Source organism: Phocoena sinus, chromosome 6, assembly GCF_008692025.1.
Source record: "Phocoena sinus isolate mPhoSin1 chromosome 6, mPhoSin1.pri, whole genome shotgun sequence".
Lineage (NCBI taxonomy): Eukaryota > Metazoa > Chordata > Mammalia > Artiodactyla > Phocoenidae > Phocoena > Phocoena sinus.
In genome coordinates, this window is record NC_045768.1 from 50079559 (window position 1) to 50105371 (window position 25813).

Here is a 25813-nt window from a genome sequence, read left to right on the forward strand (position 1 = left end):
CTCTTGGCTGGCAAAGAGCATAAAGTTCTGATAAAATTGCTGACACTGATTTTATTTACTATTAAAGCCTTACCTTGGCTCTTTATTTTTGAGTCAAGAGAGATGCTTATAACTTTTTTTCAGAGGCTACTGAATTCTAGTAAAACTAGTAATGAAGGAAAAAGTAATTATTTTAAAGGCAAATCACTTCAGTAGTCTCCTTGAATAACCTAGCTGTAGTAATTGGAAGGATAGTTAGTAAATATATCAACTAGCCAACAAATATTTGATGAATACTTCATAGGAACTTTTATTATATGCCAGGTGTTTGGTGGAAGGAACACAAATGGAATATAACTGACACTTGGTCACTAATCTTTAAGTGTTCACGAACTGGTTGGGGAAGTGATACAACATACCCAAAACAAAATACCTAACAGAAAATAGGAATAAAGTGGTGATTTTTAAATTACACTTCCATATGTCAGTGCTATTGTAGAAACGGTACTGAGGTGATCTGCCCAAAATGAATAATGGTAGCCTATTTCTTGGTTTATGAACTGATAAAAGAAAAGAATTGGTCATTAGAATTTTCTCAATTTTATATTTTTATCCTACACAACTTCCTTAGACAATTGATGTTTACTACCTTTTCTCTATTAGTAAGATGGCAAAAAGATATAAATCTGTAGCAAACACATATTAAGAGAAATTTTTCTGAAATTGCTGAGCACTTCATTTCACAGCTTCTTATTTTTAAGTAAATACACTTCTGGTTGCAATGTTATATTTTATCTAGAACACACAGTCATATTTTCTTCCAGCAAAATTGTTCCTAGTATGTAGGATGAATTAAATATATCAATATTTTATGCTGTTCCTATGAGATGACCATAATATTCAGTTGCCTTACTACTGAAATAAATTGGGAAACAACCAAGTGCATAAGCAGATGTTAAACAGAATGAGAAAACAATTATATCAGTTTTTGTCTACTTATGCCCTGACATTCCATAGAGGCTGTAAGGCTCCCAATGCTTCAGACAAATGCTCAGACATTAAAGTACATCAATAAGAGCAACATAGTCTGAAAGCATTTTCTTGAAGTATATGGTATTTGAAATAAGCCTGGAAGGATAAATCAAATCTGGAAAAATGTTTTAGAAATGCAAAGTGACCCAACCGTTTATTTTGGGATGCCACCAGGCATCTGGTGGTAACGTTTTTAAGTTTTACAGCCACATTTTTAGTAACCTTATTTTTTCAAATTGTTAAGGTCATGTGTATACTGTAAAAAAGATTTTTAAACTACTAAAACACAGAAGGAGGAAAAGAAAACTAATACTTGAGAGGACTACTACTAACATTTTGATGCACCTTTTATTGTGTGTACTTTTGAAAAGTTGTGACCAGACTTCCCTGGTGGCGCAGTGGTTAAGAATACGCCTGCCAATGCAGGGGACATGGGTTCGAGCGCTGGTCCAGGAAGACCCCACATGCCACAGAGCAACTAAGCCCATGTGCCACAACTACTGAGCCTGTGCTCTAGAGCCTGCAAGCCACAACTACTGAGTCCTGTGTGTGATAACCACTGAAGCCCGCACACCTAAAGCCCGTGCTCTGCAGCAAGAGAAGCCACCACAATGAGAAGGCCGTGCACCACAATGAAGAGTAGCCCCCACTTGCCACAAATAGGGAAAGCCCATGCACAGCAACGAAGACCCAATGCAGCCAAAAATAAAAAAAAAAAAAAAAAAAAAAAGTTGTGATCAACTGTCTACCTAATTTTGTTTCCTGATTTTTAAAAACTGTGATGAGAATAAAACTAAAAGCTGGTTCTTTGAGAAGATAAACAAAATTGATAAACCATTTGCCAGACTTATCAAGAAAAAAAGGGAGAAGACTCAAATCAATAGAATTAGAAATGAAAAAGGAGAAGTAACAACTGACACTGCAGAAATACAAAGGATCATGAGAGATTACTACAAGCAACTCTATGCCAATAAAATGGACCACCTGGAAGAAATGGACAAATTCTTAGAAATGCACAACCTTCCGAGACTGAACCAGGAAGAATTAGAAAATATGAACAGACAAATCAAAAGCACTGAAATTGAAACTGTGATTTAAAATCTTCCAACAAACAAAAGCCCAGGACCAGATGGCTTCACAGGCGGATTCTATCAAGCATTTAGAGAAGAGCTAACACCTATCCTTCTCAAACTCTTACAAAATACAGCAGAGGGAGGAACACTCCCAAACTCATTCTACGAGGCCACCATCACCCTGATAACAAAACCAGAGAAAGACGTCACAAAGAAAGGAAACTACAGGCCAATATCACTGATGAACACAGACGCAAAAATCCTCAAGAAAATAGGAGCAAACAGAATCCAACAGCACATTAAAAGGATCATACATTATGATGAAGCAGGGTTTATCCCAGGAATGCAAGGATTCTTCAATATACTCAAATCAATCAACGTGATACACCATATTAACAAATTTAAGGAGAAAAACCATATGATCATCTCAATAGATGCAGAGAAAGCTTTCAACAAAGTTCAACACCCATTTATGATAAAAACCCTGCAGAAAGTAGGCATAGAGGGAACTTTCCTCAACATAATAAAGGCCATATATGACAAACCCACAGCCAACATCATCCTCAATGGTGAAAAACTGAAACCATTTCCACTAAGATCAGGAACAAGACAAGGTTACCCACTCTCACCACTATTATTCAACATAGTTTTGGAAGTCCTAGCCATGGCAATCAGAGAAGAAAAAGAAATAAAAGGAATCCAACTGGAAAAGAAGAAGTAAAGCTGTCACTGTTTGCAGATGACATGATACTATACATAGAGAAACCTAAAGATACTACTGGAAAACTACTAGAGCTAATCAATGAATTTGGTAAAGTAGCAGGATACAAAGTTAATGCACAGAAATCTCTTGCATTCCTATACACTAATGATGAAACATCTGAAAGTCAAATTAAGAAAACACTCCCATTTACCACTGCAACAAAAAGAATAAAATACCTAGGAATAAACCTACCTAAGGAGAAAATAAACCTGTATGCAGAAAATTATAAGACACTGATGAAAGAAATTAAAGATGATACAAATAGATGGAGAGATATACCATGTTCCTGGACTGGAAGAAGCAACATTGTGAAAATGACTCGACTACCCAAAGCAATCTACAGATTCAATGCAATCCCTATCAAACTACCACTGGCATTTTCACAGAATTAGAACAAAAAATTTCACAATTTGTATGAAAACACAAAAGACCCCGAATAGCCAAAGCAATCTTGAGAAAGAAAAACGGAGCTGGAGGAATCAGGCTCCCTGACTTCAGAGTATACTACAAAGCTACAGTAATCAAGACAGTATGGTACTGGCACAAAAACAGAAATATAGATCAATGGAACAGGATAGAAATCCCAGAGATAAACCCATGCACATATGGTCACCTTATCTTTGATAAAGGAGGTAAGAATATACAGTGGAGAAGAGACAGCCTCCTCAATAAGTGGTGCTGGGAAAACTAGACCGCTACATGTAAAAGAATGAAATTAGAACACTCCTTAACACCATACACAAAAATAAACTCAAAATGGATTAAAGATATGTAAGGCCAGACACCATCAAAGTCTTAGAGGAAAACATAGGTAGAACACTCCATGACATAAATCACAGCAAGATCCTTCTTGACGTACCTCCTAGAGAAATGGAAATAAAAACAAAAATAAACAAATGGGACCTAATGAAACTTAAAAGCTTTTGCACAGCAAAGGAAACCATAAACAAGACGAAAAGACAGCCTTCAGAATGGGAGAAAACATTTTCAAATGAAGCAACTGACAAAGGATTAATCTCCAAAATTTACAAGAAGCTCATGCAGCTCAACATTAAAAAAACAAACAACCCAATCCAAAAATGGGCAGAAGACCTTAATGGACATTTCTCCAAAGAAGACATATAGATTGCCAACAGACATATGAAAGAATGCTCAACATCATTAATCATTAGAGAAATGCAAATCAAAACGACAATGAGCTATCATCTCACACGGGTCAGAATGGCCATCATCAAAAAATCTACAAACAATAAATGCTGGGGAGGGTGTGGAGAAAAGGGAACCCTCTTGCACTGTTCGTGGGAATGTAAATTGATACAGCCACTATGGAGAACAGTATGGAGGTTCCTTAAAAAACTAAAAATAGAACTACCATACGACCCAGCAATCCCACTACTGGGCATATACCCTGAGAAAACCATAATTCAAAAAGAGTCATGTACCAAAATGTTCACTGCAGTACTATTTATAATAGCCGGGACATGGTAGCAACCGAAGTGTCCATCAACAGATGAATGGATAAAGAAGATGTTGCACATATATACAATGGGATATTAGCCATAAAAAGGAATGAAACTGAGTTATTTATACTGAGGTGGATGGACCTAGAGACTGTCATACAGACTGAAGTAAGTCAGAAAGAGAAAAACAAATACCGTATGCTAACACTCATATATGAAATCTAAAAAAAAAAAAGGTCATGAAGAACCTAGGGGCAAGATGGGAATAAAGATGCAGACCTACTAGAGAATGGACTTGAGGATACGGGGAGGTGAAAGGGTAAGCTGTGACAAAGTAAGAGAGTGGCATGGACATACATACACTACCAAACATAAAATAGATAGCTAGTGGGAAGCAGCCACATAGCAGAGGGAGATCAGCTCGGTGCTTTGTGACCACCTAGAGGGGTGGGATAGGGAGGGTGGGAGGGAGGAGATGGAAGAGGGAAGAGATATGGGGACACATGTATATGTATAAGTGATTTACTTTGTTATAAAGCAGAAACTAACACACCATTGTAAAGCAATTATACTCCAATAAAGATGTTAAAAAAAATAAAAACTGTGATGAGAACTTAAGCTTGTGTTTTTTTCATGTTATTAAAAAATCTGTGGATATAACATTTTTTTTTTTTTCTTTTTGCAGTACGCGGGCCTCTCACTGTTGTGGCCTCTCCTGTTGCGGAGCACAGGCTCTGGATGCGCAGGCTCAGCGGCTATGGCTCCTGGGCTCAGCCGCTCCACGGCATGTGGGATCTTCCCGGACCGGGGCACGAACCCGTGTTCCCTGCATCAGCAGGCGGACTCTCAACCACTGCGCCACGAGGGAAGCCCTTTTCTTTGGGTGGGGGGGATATAACATTTTTAATGGCTGCATAATATAGCACTGTTAAGACGTATTAATATATGTGCCAATTCCCTTATTATTGTACATTTATGTTAAATTTTCTCATTTTTCTCTGGTATAAGCGTAAGATGAACAAGATAGTTGCTTTCCTCTGTCCATTTCCCGCTCTTTGTAGTAATACTTACGTCTGCTCTATCCTGAATCAACCACGTGGTTTGAGGAGGATAGACCCAGCTCCACGGGTGGGAGTCTTGCCGCTGGCCATGGAGGTTGGTTCAGGGACGGGCACATAACCATTTAAACAAGACAATATGTTCCCATGACATTCTTCTTTCAGAAACTCCATTTTCAGTTGTAGACTTACTATGTGTGGAACCAGAATATCTTCCAATGGGTCAGATAAGCATAGCCACAGTACAATATTCTGGTGGGAATCATTAAAGGGCAGAGTGAATGTGATTCAAGGAAGAGAGAGAGGGAGCCTGACCTGTTTGGAGAATCGAAAAGACGGGGGATCTGTCTGAAGCCAGGACGGAATGTATGTCTAGAGAAAAAGCTGGTGAAATAAGAATCAGCGTGTAAAATAAATTCACTGAAATTTAGGATACGTCCATTTCATAATTGTTTATTTTGTCCATACATTTAAAATTCTGTGACAAAATAACTATACTGTAGATTAGAAAGGTTGCTAGATTATCAAATGTTAGCAAAACTGAAATCCTCAAGAAAAACCTCATTACCTGAAGGTTGCTGAGTGTTTGTCCTATATACAACCTCAGCTCATAAGACAAACTCAGGGACTGAGATAGAAAGAAGGCAATCACTAAGTAACTTTCTGAAATCAAGCAAAAGTATCTACCACTACCCAAAGAGACATGTCCAGTTTGGGCTGTCCAGAATCATAACAGAGGCTGAAAGACATGGTCACACTCTTTTGAAGTGTGAAGGAATTTAGTGAATCCTGGAATCTTCAGGTCTTTGCTGACAAAAAGAAACCTAAATCAGTAAACGATCATGGATCCCTGCCCTCTTATCAAGCGAACAAACCGTGCTTATACCACTAAGCTACACTTGTAAGTACAGGGCAGGCTGACGAGTTAGGGAACTTGGAGATCACACTAAAGGAAATTATGAAATTATCTATGAGCCAGTGGGAGACAAACCTGAGTGTGCTTGTAATAGGAGGCTCTAGACTGGCATGCACAGAGACTTCAGATCCACATGCAATGGTGGACAAGGCCTGAATTTAAACTCAAGTCACTTGGCACAGTGTCTATAGTATTGTACCCGCTACAATGGCTGGCAGGGTGCCAGTATTTTATATCCTGGCTTCTGAAACATTGAACAGTAGTTCTGACCCTTGTTAAAATAGGTGGATACAAATATTTGAAGTGGCTTATAAGAATACCTATAATAAAGTAGAAAAATACCAATAAACAAGGCACAGGAAAACTATAGATAGAACAGAAAAACAAGACCAACGGAAGAACTATGACATAGATATTAATATCATATGGATCTACCCATTTCCTACAATGACCTGCAAATTTGGCTTGAGTTTCCTGCCAGCCAAGGCACAAAGAGTAACACGAGCACTTCAGACAGCTTGTGCTCTCCAAAAGAAATAGGCATCTCTGTGTATTTTTCGTGGGAGGGTGGAGGGAAGAGGAGGGAGTGAGTTTCCAAGATGTGAATATTTGGTAACTAATTAGTTTTGGAGGTCTCTAAGCTGCCATAATAACAATGATTATTTTCTTTTATATGGCACTTAATACTTCACAGAGTAATTTCACTCACTTTTTAAATCTGCACAAAAATCCTGTGATGCAAGATTTGAAGAAAAGATGTTATATTATTAAAGTAATAATGCATCTCTCATTCATGCATCAAGGAATTTTGTCTCACTGTAAGCACAGCACAAAAGCAGAAAATAAGCAGAAAGATCACGGAGATAACAAACCAAATGGCACCAAGCGTACGCACAGAAAAAGCCTCTCACCCAGAACCTACATCTCCTCACCGAACCTGAAATTCTAACAAGATTAGTTAATTTCTTTCCTAAACCGCAGATTAAAAGTAACAAAATGGGGACTATTACAGAGAGGCACTCTGAAAGGCCCCCAAACTGGTACATATGAAAGCAGAGGGAAGAACTAAAAGCAAACAGAAGAGCAGTCAGTGTAAAGACTAAAAACTCTAAATACTCACCAAGCATATAGGCAGGGATGTGTCAGGGGGCTCAGATTCTCTCTGCCCTGGACCCTACCCTCCATGAATCACTTCTTCACACCACTACCTCACCCATCTTTAAAGAACTAAAATGTGATGATGATCACTCACTCCCAACTCTTACAGCCTTTCAGTGACCTTCCAAGCCTCACAAGATAAAATCCTTATTCAAAAAGGCCTACAAGGGGCTTCCGTGGTGGCGCAGTGGTTGGGAGTCCGCCTGCCGATGCAGGGGACGCAGGTTCGTGCCCCGGTCCGGGAAGATCCCACATGCCGCGGAGCGGCTGGGCCCGTGAGCCATGGCCGCCGAGCCTGCGCGTCTGGAGCCTGTGCTCCGCAATGGGAGAGGCCACAACAGTGAGAGGCCCGCGTACCGCAAAAAAAAAAAAAAAAGGCCCACAGTTTCTGGCTGCAGCTGCCTGCCTCTCCCACCCGGCTTTCCTTCCCTCTCATTTCAGCACCACCTGGGTGGGCTTCTACACATTTCCTTCCATCTGTCTACCTATAAGTGTCTCAGTGCTGCCTCTCCTGGGCAACTTGAAAGGTCACTTCCCCAGAAAGACTTACCCAATCCTGGAGAATATGTTAGGTTTCCCTGTGAACCCTTAGCACCTTTGCATTTGAGAACTGATCGTGGTTGCACTTATTAGTCTGATTGTTTAATACCTGTTTCCTCCACTGTACTGAGAGCTCTGGGAGAACAAGGACCTTGTCTGGAGCACATGTCGAATAAATATTTGCTGGAAAAAAATGGAAATGTAAGGTCACAGGGCAAGTATGTTACATCTTCCTAGTATATAATATTTCAGTTTTACTAAAAGATCTTTTTGAGGAGGGGAAGTTATTATTTGCTTTATTAAAGCGAAAAAGAGACAGAGATTCATTGTCGAGTAGAACGCAAATTCATGTGAATTTTAAAACTGAAACACAAAACTTCAAGAATGCTTCAGGCTACATACCCAGATTTTTCTGGAGGCACTGTGCTAAAATAATATGGAAACACGATGTGATAGAAGATCTCTTTCCCAAGGGATCTAGATAACCAAAACTTATCTTCATTTTACTAGATGAGAATACGTGTATGAAGATGGCTTTGCAAACCATAAGGCTTTGTGCAAATATCATTTCTTATTATTGCTGAGAAATCTGTGAAGAGGGGAAATGATTTTGCCCATATTACACTGCCAATTACAGGTGAGGCAGGCGCCAGAACCCAGGTCTCCCGAGGCCTGTCCGTCCCACTGCTTTTCATTAACGCAGAGCTCCTGTTACCTGGTCCCTGCTGCAAAGGTCCCCTCCCTTACTCCCTTCCAGGCATATCTGGGGCTGACGCCCTAAGCCAGGCTCAAATACACTCCCGGCATCATAATCCAGAGGCTTCCTGCTCTTTCCCGCAGGACTGGGCAGTTCCCCTCAAGGGCTGCAAACGCGGCCCAAACCTGAGCAGCTCTCTGCCTAGTGGCGAAAACGCAGAACTGCAGCGCGCTCCAGAGACACCGGCAACCCCATTTTCTTACGGGGCCTTGTGCGCCTGCCTGGCCGCGCAGTGCAGGCAGCATTCAAGGGGCCGGAGAAGCGGGAAAGCTCGGCAGTAACACAGGAAAGGGAACACCTCTCAGGAGCCGACGCGGCGGCCGGGCTTCGTGGTCCCGAGAGCAGAGGTTGGCCACAGCTGCTACTGAGGAAGCCGGGGACCCCTTTGGGCTTCTACCGAGTGGGGTGGAGGTCCCGCAGCCGCATTTCCCGCTCCGTGCGCCGGGCCGGGAGCCGGAGGGGGTCCAGGGAGCTCCAGCGGGGCCCGCGCACCCCAGGACGCGCCCACCCGAGCTGGGGCGCAACGGGCTGGGAAAGGCAGTAGGGCCCCTCACGCCCACCCGCGCCGGGACAGTGGAGCTTCAGGGGCGGTGCATGGAAGACTCCGCCCCGCGGCTTCGGGCTCGCGCATCGCGCGTGCGCGCAGGTGGGCGTGGGAGGCGAGGGCGCTCCTAGCACGCGGCGTGCGCGCGCGCTCCCCTTGGCGCACTCCCTCGCCAGCCCGCCGGCTCAGCCCAGGCGCGCGTCACTAGGGGTGGGGAGAAGGGGGTGGGGGCCGCGGGAACCGGAGGGGGCCCGAGCGCCGGCTGCGGAGCCCCAGCTGTAGCTGGGCGAGGGCGGCTGCGGTGCGCGGCGGCGGCGGCGGCGGGAGAAGATGGTGGCGCTGGAGGTAGGAGCGGCTGGAGTGAGCTTTATTCCCAGACCTCGGCACGCAACGCTGTCGTTAGCGCCGCCTGCTCCCCGCGGGCCCGCGGACCCAGCTGTCAGCAAGGTACCACCCGCAGGGACTGGTGGGTAAATGCGGGTCCCCGGTGCTGAGATGCTGTCCCCGATGGAGACCCGGTCCTCGCCGAAGGGCGCCCCTGGGCGCCTGCAAGGAACAATAGTGCGGATGAGAGGGGACAGCCGGCGACATCCAGGGGGCAATGACTTGAGCCATCGAGCTAACGGGGCGGGGGAAGGGGGCGCTGAGGGTAGGTGGTGTCCGGTGCGCGCTGAGGATTCGGTGCTTTGGGGGCAAGCGGCGGGCCCTGATGACAGTCATGGCAGGAGTGTGTGTGTGTGTGGTGTGTGTGTGTGTGTGTGTGTGTGTGTGTGTAAAAGGTAGAGCCGAAGGGATGGGGGTGGCGTACGTGTTGGGGGAAGGTGTTGGGAGATGACATTTCCAGGAATCCCCGCTAGGATCCCTCAGCTCTCGGCTGACTTCTCCGGGAGAAAGAGTGTGGTGATGGCAACGAATGAAGTGTGCAGGATGCACTTGGTGTCTGAGTGTGGAGGGAGGCACTGGGGGTGGTGCGGATTTGTAAAATCCCGTGTGTGTGATCTTTTGTACGTGTGTATACTCGTGTGATTGCATACTGCTCTCACAAACCCGGAGATCTGCGGGTGCCCTGACTTGCTGCCACCCGTTGACTGTAGGACAGTGTTCGTTATTTCGACCCTGCAACTCTGAGCACAGTCTCGGTTCTGCTCCTGCCGCGTGGATGCCCGGGTGTAGGGGATTCTCACTTCCCTTGGCTTCCCCTCACTTCCCCCCTTTTCACATTCTCTTGACATGGGGATGTGGAAGTGGGTATATGGCTTTGGGCACATGGCAGGGAAACAGGATAATGGTTACCCTTTCTGGGCTTGCTGGCATCCAGGTTTTGAAGGGAGCTTCCATCCTGTGACACTTCTCCTCTCCTCAGCCCCTGTTCTGTAAGGGTCTTAGATGCCCTGATTCTGCAGTTTCTATTGTTTATCTCTTGTCTGACCTGAAGGAAAGGGTCTTTAATGGTCACAGCCTTCTCTCTGTCCCCACAACTTTGAAATGTCACTAGACCTTCTTCCCATTTAAACGCTGGAAATCTTATGGCTGAAGAATATGATCTTTTTTGTGGTTCTTGTAGAATGAAACTCTGGAGGTGTGTATAAGAAGATGGGGGTAGTATTTAAAAAAGAAGAAAAAGATCCATACTGAGAAATGTTTGGTATCCCCCCACCTCCACCTTGGTCAGCATCACACAGGCAGGGCGTTTTTCCTTAGGAAAGGGGATACTTTATTTCTACTGCTGGTGACATCCACTCTTCCAGCCTTCACAATGACTAGGTGGTACCATGTATTATTCTGGAACTGAAATCCCCGAAAGACCCATGGTGATGGGGTCCCAAGGTCAGTGTGTCTGCTTTCCTAGCCAATGTAGCCTGCTAGTAGGGAATTTGGAAAATGTCAACTGGCAGTAAGTCACCCAGTGGGAGCCAGGACACAGAATTGAATCCAAAGTCTATAGCTGTTTAATTGTTTCTGTGTGATAAAGATAGGCTTGTGTGGGGTTGGGCAGGAGAGAGACAGGAAGGGAGATAGCATATTCATATGTGAGCCCACTGCAGTTTGACTCCCCAGCTCCTGTGTTTCTCCTGCAGTATTTATAGGAATGAATGCACCTTTACACTTAACATCTTGATACTTCTTTATTAAAATGTGGGTGGGACTAGATTAACCTGCTTAGAACCTATTTTATTGTAACACCTTAGATTCTACTGCATTGCTGTCAGAATCCAAACTGGCTGCCTCGGTCCTCTTGAAGAGCCTGTAGCAGTACATAGCTACACAAGTAAGTATACGACAACGTTGGCATCAGACTTTTCTTTCTCTTTTAAAAAATTTTTGTTTGTTTTGTTTCGCAGAGGTTGCATTGAAAATAATACAACCAGGTTGTCCACATATATTTTTTTTCTTCTCTTAATTAATGTTGATCCATAGACCAGGTTTTCTTGGAGCTGTGAGCATTAAAGTAAATTTCCTCATGTCCTTCAAGTCAAGCTTTCTAAAATTTTAATATGAGGTTGTTGGATTGCATCCAAGGTGTAAGGATAGATTTATAAAAATGAATTTGGAATCTTAGTTCTTTACTCTTATTAGTTCTGCCAGTTTCTTCTGAGAAAAGTACTTTGGAATGTAAAAGGCATTCTAAGAGGTTTTAGCTTTTTTTAAAAAAAGTTGTCGTCTTTATATTTGCAAGTGAAATACGGAGATATCAATGTCTTACAAGGAAGTTTAAGAATGTTAGCAATTATCAAGGTAAATCAACTGTTTAGAAAAAGAATAATTATACAACAGCACAATTGATGACTCAGGAATTAGTGATTTCCTTTCTAACATAACTGTGATGATTTTTTAAAATGCAATGCCCAGCTTTCTAAAGATTGGACTATTAAGGTTAATGATACAGCTTGAATCCTGTAAATTCAGTCTGGTAAACAGTTGTACCTTTTGCTGTAGCCTGCAGCAAGTAATTTGTTTTGCATGGATGCGTCTTCTTCACTTAAAGGAGCATTAATTCTTTTCTTTTCCACTATTGGGTCTTTTAAAGAAGTTTGTTTTTCGGAAGACTTAGGAATAAAAGATGTCTGAAAATTGACCTTTGGGACCAAAAGGAATAAACTATGGGTACTGTGGGGGAGGTGGGACTTACATCCTGCAAGGAAAAAGTAATTGTTGTTACAGTTGAGAGAATTTCAAGCACTAAAATCCAAAGTTAACCTTTGGGTTACAATGATTAATTTACAAACGTTTGTTAGTTGCCTACTACATCTCAGGCAGTGTATACCTTTGATAGGGTTTGGGAAATGTTACGGGGGCTGGAGATTTGAAGAATAAGGAGACTTAGATCCTGCCCAGAGGAAGTTCATGGCCAGGAAGGAGAGACAGGGCATGCATGTAACGAACTACAAGAATGGTGGAAAATGGTTAAGTGCTGAAAAAGCTATATGCCTGTAGAGGTTGTAGGAGTTTCACAGGGATACAGCAGATGATTTCAGAAGGAAGAATCAAGAAAGATTTCTTGGAAGAGGGAGCCTGTGAGCGCTAGTTTACATAGTGGAGTTTGGGCTGCTGGGGAAGGAAGGGTATCCTGGGGGAGGAACAGCGTAGCAAAGGTGGAAATTGTGTGCCCATTCAGGGAACAGAATGGTGTGCTTAAAAAATTCTTTCTCAGTAAAAATGGGGAAAAAAAAGAATGATGTGCTTTGGCTGGAGGCGTAGGAGATGCCCAGAGATGAAGTGAGAGGTAAGGTAAGAAAGAGAGGGTCACTCAAGGCTGTGGGGCAACTTTTATGTGGGTTGTATTCAGTAACTGCCAGGGAGCCTTGGAAGGTTTCTGAGGAGGAAGGTTGACAGGACCAGAACTGTGCTTCAGGGTGCTAATCTTGAAGCATTGTGTTGGATGTATGAAATGAGGAAAGAATGGCAGTAGCTAGACCAGATAGACTGTATTGTCAAATTAGGGGCAAGAGGAAATGAGACAGTGGGAGTGAAGGGGAGAGGGCAGACTCAAGAGACAAGGCGCAAGAGTAACCTGAACACTGAGCAGGGAAGTCAGAGGTCATTGTCAGGCTCAGCTGAGAGAATGCTTGGGTCATTGTCAAGAAGGAGCTTCAGAGAAGGATGAGGAAGAGGGGAAAAAGAAGTTCCATTTGGGCCTGACAGGTTTGTCCAGATGAAGGGACTACAATACAGGGGTAGGTCTTGGAGAGAGGTTAGAGCTACAAAGAGAGGTTTGTAAGTCATCTACTTAGGAGCAATTTTAATGTCTCAGGAATGGCTAATAAAGAAAATGGAGCAAGAAGAGGCAGAGGCTAAGGGTGTGATCCTTGGGGGATGTCTGTGGGTTGGAGAGGAAGAGGGAAAAAAGCAGATATGAACAATGTTAAACAAGGGGCAGTTGCAGGAATGTGGTGTGCAGTAGTGTGGTGTCATGGAGGCTGGGAAAGGTGAGGGGAGCATCGTCGTTCCTATAGCACGGCACAGGGGGATGAAGGTGCAGTGAAGGAAGAGCCATTGGATTTGACTCCTGGCATTCCTTGATTATCTTGAGGCAGGTAGAAGTGTAGCCAGGCTGTGAGGGGTTAAAGAGGAGAGGGTGATGCACATGGAAGAAGTGAGGACAGACTTCCTTTTTAATAAGTGGGGGTGAAGGAGAAGGAGAGAGAGTTTACTACATCAAAGGTAGGGTGTAGTATAGAGAAAGTAAGTTTTTAGTATAAGAAGACCTGAGCCTACTTTATAAGTGGAGGAGAAGAAACCATTGAAGGGAAAAGAGATCAGAAATGTAAGGGAGAGGCGAAGCTGATGGGATGGAATCTTTAAAAAGATGGGACTCTTCAAAGGAGGGACTCTTTTTGAGACAGAAGCATGGGAATTTTGTGGTAGAAAGAAAAGGAATTTGGCTATAGTCTTCTAAGTCAAGTCAGAGAGAGGAGGGCAAGTTGAGGTCATGAGTAGAATAATAAAGACTTGGACGAAGTGCTGTGGAAATGTAGTGGTGAGTCAATCAGGGGTGAATAAAAGATTATCACGCAACTATGAGGGCCTCCTGTGTTTGGAGAGCATGAATTTGTGGTGGAACCAGTTAGCCCTATGTAATTAGTTTGACAACCATTTATGTAATTTTTGTTATTAAAATTAATAACATTAAATGTTGTTAAATACAGTGGTTCCTCCTTCCCTTAAACTCAATGAAAAGAGAAGAAATGTTTGCCTTTAAAATTAGCTGAATAAAAGACTCCACCTGAACTATTTCCTGTGACTATTTTCTCTCAGGGATTGCCGACGTCAATAAATAATGGGGGAAAAATGTAAGTGTTTTTAAAAAGATGAACTTTCCCTATCTGTAATGGCAGAAAGTTGCCAAAGAAAAATCAAATATAGCACTTCACCCACACCATGCCCATCATAAGCACACAATAAGTATTTTTTGGCATGAATAAGTTATTTTTTTTAGTAAAGTAGGTACAGTATCTAAGATCTAAAATTTCAGGATTTCTTTCCTATGTACACTGTGGACATTGAATGAGTTGCATTCCATGGCCTGTTTCAAGTTTCTGACCAAAATTAAAACTTTTATTTATTCACACCTGCTATACACATTGAAGCTTTACAAAAGTTTTTTTCACAAAATAATTTTGTACCCCTTAGACCCTTGAGTTATAGGGTCATGTCATGATTCCAGACAAGTATATAGAAATTCGACTGTGGTGAGTGATGATTTTTGGGTTCTAAATGATGAAATCATTTATTCATTCCTTCAACAAATGTTCACTGAGCACCTTCTCTCTTCCATTCACTATTCTTGGTGCAAGGGATACAGCAGGGGGGAGAAAGTCCCTACCATCGCCGACCTTTTAGAGGAAGGAGATTAAAACATAAAATAAGCACATATATAATATGTCAGGTGGCGGTGCATGCTATGAAGAAGAAAGCAAGGAATGAATAGAGTGTGGTGATGTAGGGGGTTGCTGTTATTTTGTATGGAGTGATCAGGAAAGGCCTTGAGCAGAGAGAGCTGAAAGAGTGAAACCATGCAGGTATTTGAGGCAGGGCCTTCCAGGCAGAGAATGTCAAGAGCAAAGGGCCTGAACATGCTTGGCATGATCAAGGAAGCCTCACTGGTTGGTTTCCTTGCTTCGCCTGGCCATGTAGTGTCACACATGATACCTGGAGCGGTCACTTAGGGACCCTGCAATGTGGATGCCTTCCCTTCAGGTATTGAATCAGTTGCCTGTAAGGCTGTATCACACGTACCATGTTTGGCTGACCTGTGGGCGAGTCAGTGCTGAGTTTATAAAAAGAGAGATGTCCTCAATCACACGTTTGAGTTAGAAAATTTGAAGAGTGGCTGTGTCTGAGTAGTGATGAAATACCAGTCAGCTGGAAGTAGTCCCTCTCTTGGAACTGCACATCACTTTCTGTGGCCTAATCTTCGTCAGTGATAGGGTTCCTTCTTCCATCTTTCATGTCTCATTCTCAAGTCTAAGGTTCTTTGAAACTAGAACTATATTTTGTTCATCTGGGCATACCCTGCAACCCATAGAAAAACTCTTTGCATTAGTAAGAGATCATCAAATACTTATTGAAAGGAATGGATGAGATATTTTCCAAAGATCTATTCAGTTGTAAAGAATGAGGGTAAAGCTCTTTTACCTTGATTCCTGCAGATACCTGTTTTTCGAAGAGGACACAAAATCACCACATCGTGCTAAGTAGTTTATGCATGCAGGGCCTGAGACGAGGACTTGGATACAAGTAGTCTCTTTGGGAGGTGATCGCAAGAAGCACACGTGAAAGAATGGAGAAAATGAGACAAGGAAGGAAGGAAAACCAGTAAGAAAAGAGGCAGAATAGTGAGCAGATTAACATTGTGGGCAATGGAGGCTCTGTTCTTTATGATTGTCCACCAAGCAGTGGGGAAACTGGGATTTTATCCACAATTTAATACTGGGGGCATTAAGTTCCCAGCACTTTAGTTGCTGCCAGTATTAGCCTGAGCAACTTTTGGAGGCACCAGAGAAAGCCGTTGGGTAGCTAAGCAGAGAGTAAAAAGTGGGCTAGAGGCGGGAAGCTGTCAGTGTGCAGGGGAACTGTCCGTCAGAGCTCAGGTGAACTCGCAGGTGGGCTGAGGGGACCAGCACAGCAACAGCCTCTGTTGCACATGGCACAGGGATATCATAGGGAATATTTAACAGATAAGAATTTGTTTGATAGCAGTTACTGGTACTTTATTTTAAGGATTTTAATGTATTGTAACAGCTTCCTACTCTTCAGGTTCACTCACAAGCCAACTATTGACAATCCTCAATTATCTGGGATGGAGATTACCACATATGTCCATGTATAAGGTACCCTTGATTATGAGGTGGTCCCCAGTTTTCCAACGATGTGGTTTTTTAAATGGCTTTACATCAACTTGAATAAGCATGTGTTAGGGATGTAAATAAAGGGATGAAATATCTACTTATATTTATTATCTACTTGCATATATTTTAACTCACATTATATAAAATTAGTAATTTAAAAATATGACATTCTTTGGGGCTTCCCTGATGGCACAGTGGTTTAAGAATCTGCCTGCCAATGCAGGGTACACGGGTTCCAGCCTAGGTCCAGGAAGATCCCACATGCCATGGAGCAACTAAGCCCATGTGCCACGACTACTGAGCCTGCTCTCTAGAGCCTGAGAGCCACAACTACTGAGGCCCACATGCCACAACTACTGAAGCCCACACTCCTAGAGCCCATGCTCCACAACAAGAAAAGCCACTACAATGAAAAGCCCGTGCACCGCAATGAAGAGTAGCCCTGCTCATCACAACTAGAGAAAGCCTGTGCACAGCAACGAAGACCCAACGCAGCCAAAATAAATAAATAAAATAAAATAAAAACATGACATTCTTTTAACTTTTGCACTTCACAAAATCATTTCTTCAAATGCTTTGACTTCAGAGTCTTTTTTCATCATTAGGCCACTTTCGGCATATTCATTTCTGTCTAACTCATTTGAAATGTAGTACTTCTTGAATTTCCGTATTATGTTGCCCCTGTACACTTAATTCTAAGCCCGTGTGCCCATTCACATTGTGTAAGAACAATTGTTTTTTTTCCTTTCTATAGACATATATTCCTACTCTCCACAACCCAGCACTTCTGCATGGCTCGTAGGACATCCAATACAGGCAGTTGTGAAGGAGGCATATTCTTAAATTGGTGTTAAAAATCTTGGCCCCCTTCATTCATTCAGTCATCTATTCTATTTCAATCCTATGACCTCCGTAAGCATTCCTGTCTAGTATTGATTGCAGTTGTTTCTGGCTATCTTCTCCAAATAGTTCTCAAGTAACCTCTGAAACATACATCTCCTTTTTATAAAATCTTCAGTCTTACCAGGTAAATGTTTTTGACATGGTTTCTCCCTTTAAAATCAGTTGCCGTCACCTCCAGGATTAATGAATTGCTTGATTTCAGTTCCTGTTATCTGGGAGATAATAGGCTTTTTGCTTTTCGGCATTCAGAAGAGAGTGATTGAGGGAATGCCTCTTAGGATGGGAGACTTCATATGGAGTTAAATACAAGGTGACTTTTTTCCGAATCTAATTTTGGGGGGACTAGGAATCTCATCTTATTTTGTATACACCAAGTAATCATGGGGGTTGTTCAAGTATAGTGGTGGTAAAAGCCATCCCTGCCCACTCTTTGCTCTCCAGCCTCCTCTTCTGCTCCATGGTGGATTAATTAGTGTGAAAAATACTTCAGTGATTTTGTTTCATGAAACAGGTTATCAGCCATCATTCTGACAATGTAACCATTTATCTTGCTGACTTTTGATAAATTTTGTATCTCAAGATCGATTCTGTATTAATTGACAGATATACTTTATTTTAGAGAAGAGGTATACGTGACAAGGTGTGCATAAATCCTTTATCCTGTAAATTGTAGTGTATCTTAAATGCAAAGGGAGAGCTTATCATTTAAAGAAATTCCACTTATCAGGAATAATAATTACCCTCTCATGTGGCTATTCAATGAATTAGGATTTTTATACTGGATTTACCTACATGGATCACACTCTATTTCCGTGCCTTTAAACTTGTTTGACCACGATCTCTAATGAGAATACCATTTACATCATAGCCTAGCAACATAGATGAGTGTGTGTAAACACACACATACACAAACATATAGCTGAAACAAAAGATTCACCTAACAATACTTGTCCTTATTATGTGTAATGCACTTGGATATTTTCTCTTCTATTCTATATGGTTTGTCAACCCAGTAAACGATTTCAGCTCTAATGGGTCCTGACAAAGGCGTTTAAGAAACAGTGTTCTGTTGTAATTACATGCATCAGAAGAGTGCTTATTTCCTTATACTATGAAATAATTTCACATCAGAGAGTTTTTAAAAATTTGTTTCAAATTATTAGCATATTTGGGATATTTGGTAGTATGAGTGTAGGAGGTTACAGTAATACTAAAGGGAAATTTATTTTTGAGTAGATGTTTATTTCCCAAAGAAGAAATATTAGTGTGGAAAGTGGAACAAGATGAATGGATTGGTTCTTAAATCTAGCGGCTTTCCTGGGCTGTATGAACCATGCTCGGGCCCTGGGTCCCAACTGCATTGCTGGACTGATCATCACTCATGGGTCTGGTCAATCTCTCCTCATGGTTCTTTCCTGCCCTTCTCCCTTCCTGTCTCTTTCTCAGACCACTGCCCCCAAACCCCAGGAGTTCTAGATGTTTGGTTCAATTACTTAATTCTCAATTTCAACCTAACATTTCTTCCTAGATGTAAAACTAGTTTTTACACCCACTTCTCTTCCAAATAGCTTGAAAGTACAAGAGTCTTTTTTTCCTGAGCTAATACCTAGGAGGGATTTTTCTCCTAAAGGAGCTAGAATTTGTTCCACAGGTGGAATGTTTCCATAGTGTTCGGTGGTATGACAGTCTAACGTAGTCTGATGTTCAGGTGTGATTGCACTCTTTATGGCTCTCCTGTTGTCTAGTGGAAGGACATGTCAATTCCTGTTTTCAAAGCCCAGTAGGCTCCCCGTCCAGTGAATGAAAGCAGGTTAACATCATAGCTATGAAGTGCCAGGTGTTGTGCTAAGCACTATATATACACAGTTAACTCATTTGCTTCTCATACCGACCTCACTTACTCTTCATAACTGTATCAGGAGAGGACTTATGTTACCGATACGACTTGAGTCTCTCAGAGGTTCTCTCAGTGACTAAAGGGCAGGGCCAGAGAGACTCACCTCGGGTCCAGGGGATGGGAGCAGGCCCTAACAGCTCCTGTCTGCTTTGTCCTAGGGCCCGCGGAAGCCCTCCACACCTGCTGCCCAGCTGGACTCCCTTGTTTATGGTGCCCTTGTACCATCTGGGATGTCTGTGTATGCATAGCTGTTGCACCAGCATCTCTCCAATCTCTGCACCCTGGGGTAGAAAGGCTCAAGACAGATGTAATGTGGTACTGCCACTGATTAGCTACCAACATTGAACAAGTCTCTAGATTGGGCTGAGCCTCAGCTTCCCCAGAGGTAAAAGTGGGGAATGATGAAACCTGCCCTTCCCTTCTCGTCCCCCAAAGGGCCACTGGGAGGGTCAAATGGGCTATCAAGGGCTATAGGAAAGTAAGGTAGATGTGTCACTTCCCTCCTAATGACCTTGGGCAGAAGTGACATATCCCTCCTCTAGGCTAGGGGTTGGCAAACTGTTTCTGCATATGGCCAGATAGTAAATAGGTTCCGAGGGGCCACACGTGGTCTCTGTCACAACTTCTCAGCTCTACTGTTGTGGGGCAAATTCAGTGGTGGGCAATGTGTAAAGCAATGAGCAGGGCGGTGCTCCAATAAAACTTTATTTCTGGATGCTGAAATTTGAATTTCGTATCACTTTCACTTGTCATAAAATTTTGATTCCTCCCTTGATTTTTTTCCAGCCATCTAAAAATGTAAAACCACACCCAACTCCCAGGCACTGGGCCAGATATGTTGCATGGAACTTAGCTTGCTGACTCCTGGTGTACATGTTCACAGCACTTTGTACCACTTGTTAGTGAGCAAGTCCAGTTCACTTTGGACTGCAGCAATGCGTGCTTACTCTATTCCATCCCTCTCTTGTCCTTCCAAAATATACACCCACCACTGACATTTTTTCATCTCCTTTAGCACTGGGAAGGCTAATAGCACGTAGATACTCTGCACACATATACACACATATATAGTATATGCTGAATACATATTTGTTGAATACATGATTTATATGATAAGAAAATCTGCTACTTTTCTATGTATCTTATTTTTCCGTCTTTAAAAGGAATTCAGTCTATTTTCTAGTAAACCTTTGGGAATGATTAAGTTAACATTTTGTAATTAAATTTAAGGGCTTTAAGAATCATGGCTTTCCCCCCTGCTATTAACCAAAAAAGGAAAAGAATGTCAGGGAAGAAAGAAGGGGAAAGCAAACAGACAAAACAAAACCAACATTTCAGCATAAAAAGGGCTTATTAGAGAATAACCGAAGTGGCCAAACGTTTAGCTTTGGTCCCTGGGCTTTCTGTTGCTGTAGGAACTCGGGAGGCTGCCGTGCTTTTGTGCCTCAGCTGCCAGCAGCCCTGCTTTTTGCTGTGCTTTCCCAAAAAATTTAACTCAGGGCCCAGAACTCTGCATTTGGCTATACATAAAGATAGAATGATAGAATGTACTTTTATCTTTTCATCTGTATTTTTCTCAACAGGTATCAAGGAGTCACATCTCTTAAGAGCAAAGCCTTGAACACAACTCCCGTTTTTATTTCTTAGTAGGTATATAGGCTCGGGAGTGGCAGTATTAGGAATACATAATCTAAAATTTTCTTCTCAAAATAAGATGGACAGAAACTGGATGGTGGAATTACAGCATGCATGTGTGTTATTTTTTCCAAATAGTCTGTGATGAAGATATTACTCTGTGTTCTGTCATGAGGGAAATTAAATATATGTGTGTGTACGTGTGTGGTGTATTTAAGGAGGGGGAAGGAATATGCTAGAAAATTGGAACAAACATCATTAATAGTCTATGCCCTTATTAAAATTTGTTAAGGATAAAAAACAGTTAGGTCAGCTTTCAAATAAGCACTTACCTTTTTTAGTCTGCCAAAACATATTAACCTGGAGAAAAGATCCATGGCTGGTGTAAAAGAAATTATCAAGTGTGCTTTCGACTTGGCGTAAATTGTTACTGCTCTGGTAGCTGCTGTCTAGCCCTTGAAGACAGAATGTTAATCCAGTGTTAGAAGTGCATATTACATTTAAGTCGTGTGAGGTATTCGAAGCCTGCTTGGGGAAGAATGGAGCCTGAGGCGCTCAGGATTTATTCCCTATTATGTCTGAGCTGCTCCCGGTGAGACACAACATACCACTTACTGGCAGTGCAAAGACTGTTTTCAGATTACTCTAGGTGGATAGAGGCAGAGGGGGTGAGAGAGGGGGGCAGGCTTACCTGAGAACTGCATGGTGGGGGCGTGGTAATTACCCATCTGTCTGCGGTTTCTTGTGTGGCATGAGGCTCCCCTTGATGAAGTAGAGACTGTGCTTATGAAGGTGGGTAATTAAGGTTTTATTATGTTATCTGCACCGTGAATCTTACCTTTTCTTCTTGTACTGAGTAAATATTTTCCTTTCTTACAGCCCCCTCCTCCTTCTTTCTTCCACTTGGGGAATTACAGTGGGCTCTTTTACATCTCATGGCTTATTTGGATGGCTCCCTTTCATGCCAGAGGTTTTCAGCAAATGTCTGGTCATCATGGATTGTCCATTCATATTAAGGCTGTGATACCAAAGATGGCCAGGCAATCTGTATTAGTTGGGCAGGGTTTGTAAAGGTCTTAGGTTGGGCTCCCCAGAGCAGACACTGAAAAGAGGGCTGGTGTGTGCAGGCACTGCTTTATTAAGGAGATGCTCCCAGAGGAGACTGGGAAGGGAGGGGAGAGGCAGTCAAAACAGGGTATGATCTCAAAGGCACGAGGGTGGGGAAGCTCTGGTATGATGTGGCCTCAGGACTGTCCCCACTAGAGTCAGTAGGGTTGGCAGTACAGACTCCATACCTGTCAGTCATTGGTAAAGGCCCTGGGCGTGAGGGGATACGGTGGGGAGGGGGACGTACATTCTCAGATATTTCTGGTTCTCTGTTTGAAAAAAGCAAAGCTAGTGCAGCCCTCCCCAGAAGAGTCATAGGTGCTAGCTGTGGACTGGGTGGGGATTTGGATGTGACACCAACATTGTCCACCACCAGACCAGTGGCTTCTCCTTGGAGTGGTCGGGCCAGGGAGCCAATTCAGCTGCTTCCCTGGGAATCCCCAAATGCCAGTCTTTTTCCTGAGACGTGGCTGCTGGCTTCTGGTGATATGTGTGTGTCACATCGAGCAGAGGGCTGGGATCCAGCTGGTTACAGTGAATCGCCTGTTTCCATAGCCTTCTGTACCTCCATCCTTTGCCAGGCCTGTATCCCTGGGGTTCTACAGTCTAGTCACTTCCAAAGAAATGTGTTAAAATCTCGTTTGTAGATATTCTCTCTCCTATTCTCTTTGTGGCTTATGGCTTATCTCTGCCTTTATACTCATTTAAGTGGGATCTTGAGAGGACAAGGATAAAAATGTACACAGTCAAGTTGTCACCTTTAACCAGGAGCCACTCAAAAATAAAAGCTAAAGTAGAATTGTGGACTGAAAAATATATCTGAATATATTATCACACATCTACATATGTACATATATATGCTTAAACATTTATATTCCTGCAATTCCATGGAAGTACACTAATAGTTGGGAATTAGCCAATCTTAGTATCACCTAGCAAAGTGGTATATTAGCCAAAGGAATAGTTACAATCTGTTACAATTATTAGCTGGGTACTGTGAGTCATGGTTGTTGTTGCTATCTTTGGGCTAAGGCAAGAGGACTTCTGTCTTCTCCAGTATTTTTGTATAGTACCACCAGACGTGGTAAACTGCAGATGTCAGCATGAACCCTGGTTCCCATGTTATCACATCAAGTTCATCTTGGCCATTAACTAGTAAACAGAAACCTAAGTACTAATAACTTTGACAGGCTCCAAAGCACTGTCTTGTTATTTAGGGAATCTTGAATTAAAGAAACTGCCCTCTGTGTAGAATAGGTTTATGGAACACGGGTTAGGTTCCGTAGGGTGCACAGAGCCACCCTCTCCCGTTCTCCTTACATGGCTCCTTCAGGTCCACTTAACAGACTTGTGTTCTCTTCCCTGTTGGAATCCAGTCTTGGACAGGTCCTTTAGATTTCCCTCTCTTGAGTGGTGAAAAGTTAAATCAAGTCTACTGATCACATAATATAGTCAAGTGTAATAATAAAATTCCAAACTCCTGCCTCATTCCTGACTTGTAAAAATTGTACGGTAACCTGAACACAGTGTAGAAATCTCAAGTGTATAGTCTGTTGAATTTTCATGTATCTTAAAACCCATGTAACTAGCACTTAGATGAGATACAAAACACACCCTAACCTTCCCACTCGCCCCCCAGGCTCCCTCTTGGCCCTTCCCAGTTAATATCAACCAGCACCCCAAAGGTAACCACTAATTTGACCTCTATCACCATAGAGCATTTTGCCCATTTTTAACTTCATATACGTGGAATCATAGAGTATGTAACCTTTTGTGTCTGACTTTTTTGTTCAATACTGTTTTCAAGATTCATCTATGTTGTCGTATGTATCAGTAGTTCATTCCTTTTTATTGCTGTTTGGTAATCCATTGTGTGAATATACTGAGTTTATTTTCCATTCTTCTGTTGAAGGACACTTGGGTTGTCTCACTGTGAACATCCTTGAATGTTTATTTTGGCGCACATAAGCACTCATTTCTATAGGAGTGGAATGGCTGAGTCATAGAACGGGTGTACATTTAGGTTTTGAACTGTCCCCCAGAGGTTTTCCAAAGTGGTTGGACCCATTTACTGCGCCAACAGTGGCCTATGAGAGCTGCGGTTAGACCCCGTCCTTGTCAGCACCTGGTTTCACACCATTCATTTAGCTCTAGCAGTGCTGGTAGGCGTGTAGTGGTGTTAAACACGTAGAGCGTTCAACTTCACCTCCTCCAGCTCAAGCAGGCTGCTTCTGTGGAGCCCACAGGAAACACATGTCGCTGTTCCACTGGCAGTACAAGTGCCTTTTGCTGCAAACACGGCCCCTTCTCCCTTTGCCCTGCCGGTTCTGACTAGCTTTTTTTTTTTTTTTTTTTTGCCGTACGCGGGCCTCTCACTGTTGTGGCCTCTCCCATTGCGGAACACAGTCTCCGGATGTGCAGGCTCAGCGGCCATGGCTCACGGGCCCAGGCGCTCCGCGGCACGTGGGATCCGCCCAGACCGGGGCACGAACCCGTGTGCCCTGCATCGGCAGGCGGACTCTCTACCACTGTGCCACCAGGAAAACCCCTGACTAGCTTTTTGATTTCTTGTAGCCAGAGTCAGATAACAACACCTGGGTCCCCAAACTCCAGAGGGCCAATGTCAAGCTCCCGGAGTTTTTCTTGAAGCCTGTTTGCTTGGTGTGTTAGTCTGCTAGGGCTGCCATAACAGACTACCACAGACTGAGCAGCTTGTCCAACAGAAATCAACTGTCTCACCGTTCTGGAGGCTGGAAGTCCAAGATGAAGGTGTTGGCAGGCCTTTTTCCTCGGCTTGCAGACAGCCACCTAGTCTCTGTGTCTTTACATGGTCCTTTTCTCATGTGTGCACATACTTGATGTCTCTTCCTTTTCTTAAAAGGACACTAGCCGTGTTGGATTAGGGCCCCAACCTCATGACCTCATTTAACTTTACCTCTTTAATGGCCCTCTCTCCAAATACACTCACACTGGGGGTTGAGGCTTCAATGTGTCGGGGAGGGGGGCACACAATTCAGTCCATAACACTTGGTTTGGTGTGTACGTGGGAAGAGTTCTCTGCCAACTCTGCAACAACACATGAAGTACTCACGTGGCAGTCAGTTTTGTTCAATCAGAGTACAATTGGTCATGATTTAAATTACTAGTTGGGAAGATTTTTTTTTATAATAGGAGTAAAACACATACAGTAAAGTACAAAAAGTATGTACATCTTTAGTGTACAGTTTGAGGAATTTTCCATGTGTATAAACCTGTGTAACCACCACCCAAATCAGGGTGTAGAACATTGCCAGCACCCCATCGATTCCCCCAACCTCTACCTGTTCCCCCCTCCTCGGAGGTAAGCACTGTTGTGACTTCTATCATCATTTATCAGGTTTGATGATTCTTGAACTTCATATAAAAAGAATCACATATGTACTTCTTTTTCGTGCAGATTCTTTTACTTGGCATAATATCTATGAGCTACATGCGTGTTATTACAGGCATCAATGGTTCATTCTTCTCATTGCTGTATAGTGTTCAGTTGTATAAATACACAATGATTTGTTCATCTGTTCTGCTGATGGACATCTGAGTTATTTGCAGTTTTTGGCTACATGAACAAAGCTGCTATGAACGTTCTTGTATATGTCTTTCTGT

General features: G+C 42.9%; 1 protein-coding gene across 4 annotated transcripts in view; it reads left to right on the forward strand.

Moving 5' to 3' along the window:
• The first annotated feature begins 9500 nt into the window (after positions 1–9500).
• The window catches only part of APBA1 (amyloid beta precursor protein binding family A member 1), a 249652-nt gene continuing 233339 nt past the window's right edge, over positions 9501–25813 (forward strand). For 2 of the 4 annotated variants that reach the window (XR_004350517.1, XM_032636258.1), the window contains exon 1: positions 9520–9727. The gene's annotated coding sequence lies outside the window, so the exon portion shown is untranslated. Of the gene's footprint in view, positions 9728–25813 lie in introns of all 4 variants that reach the window. The other 2 variants (XM_032636259.1, XM_032636260.1) reach the window with 2 other exon arrangements.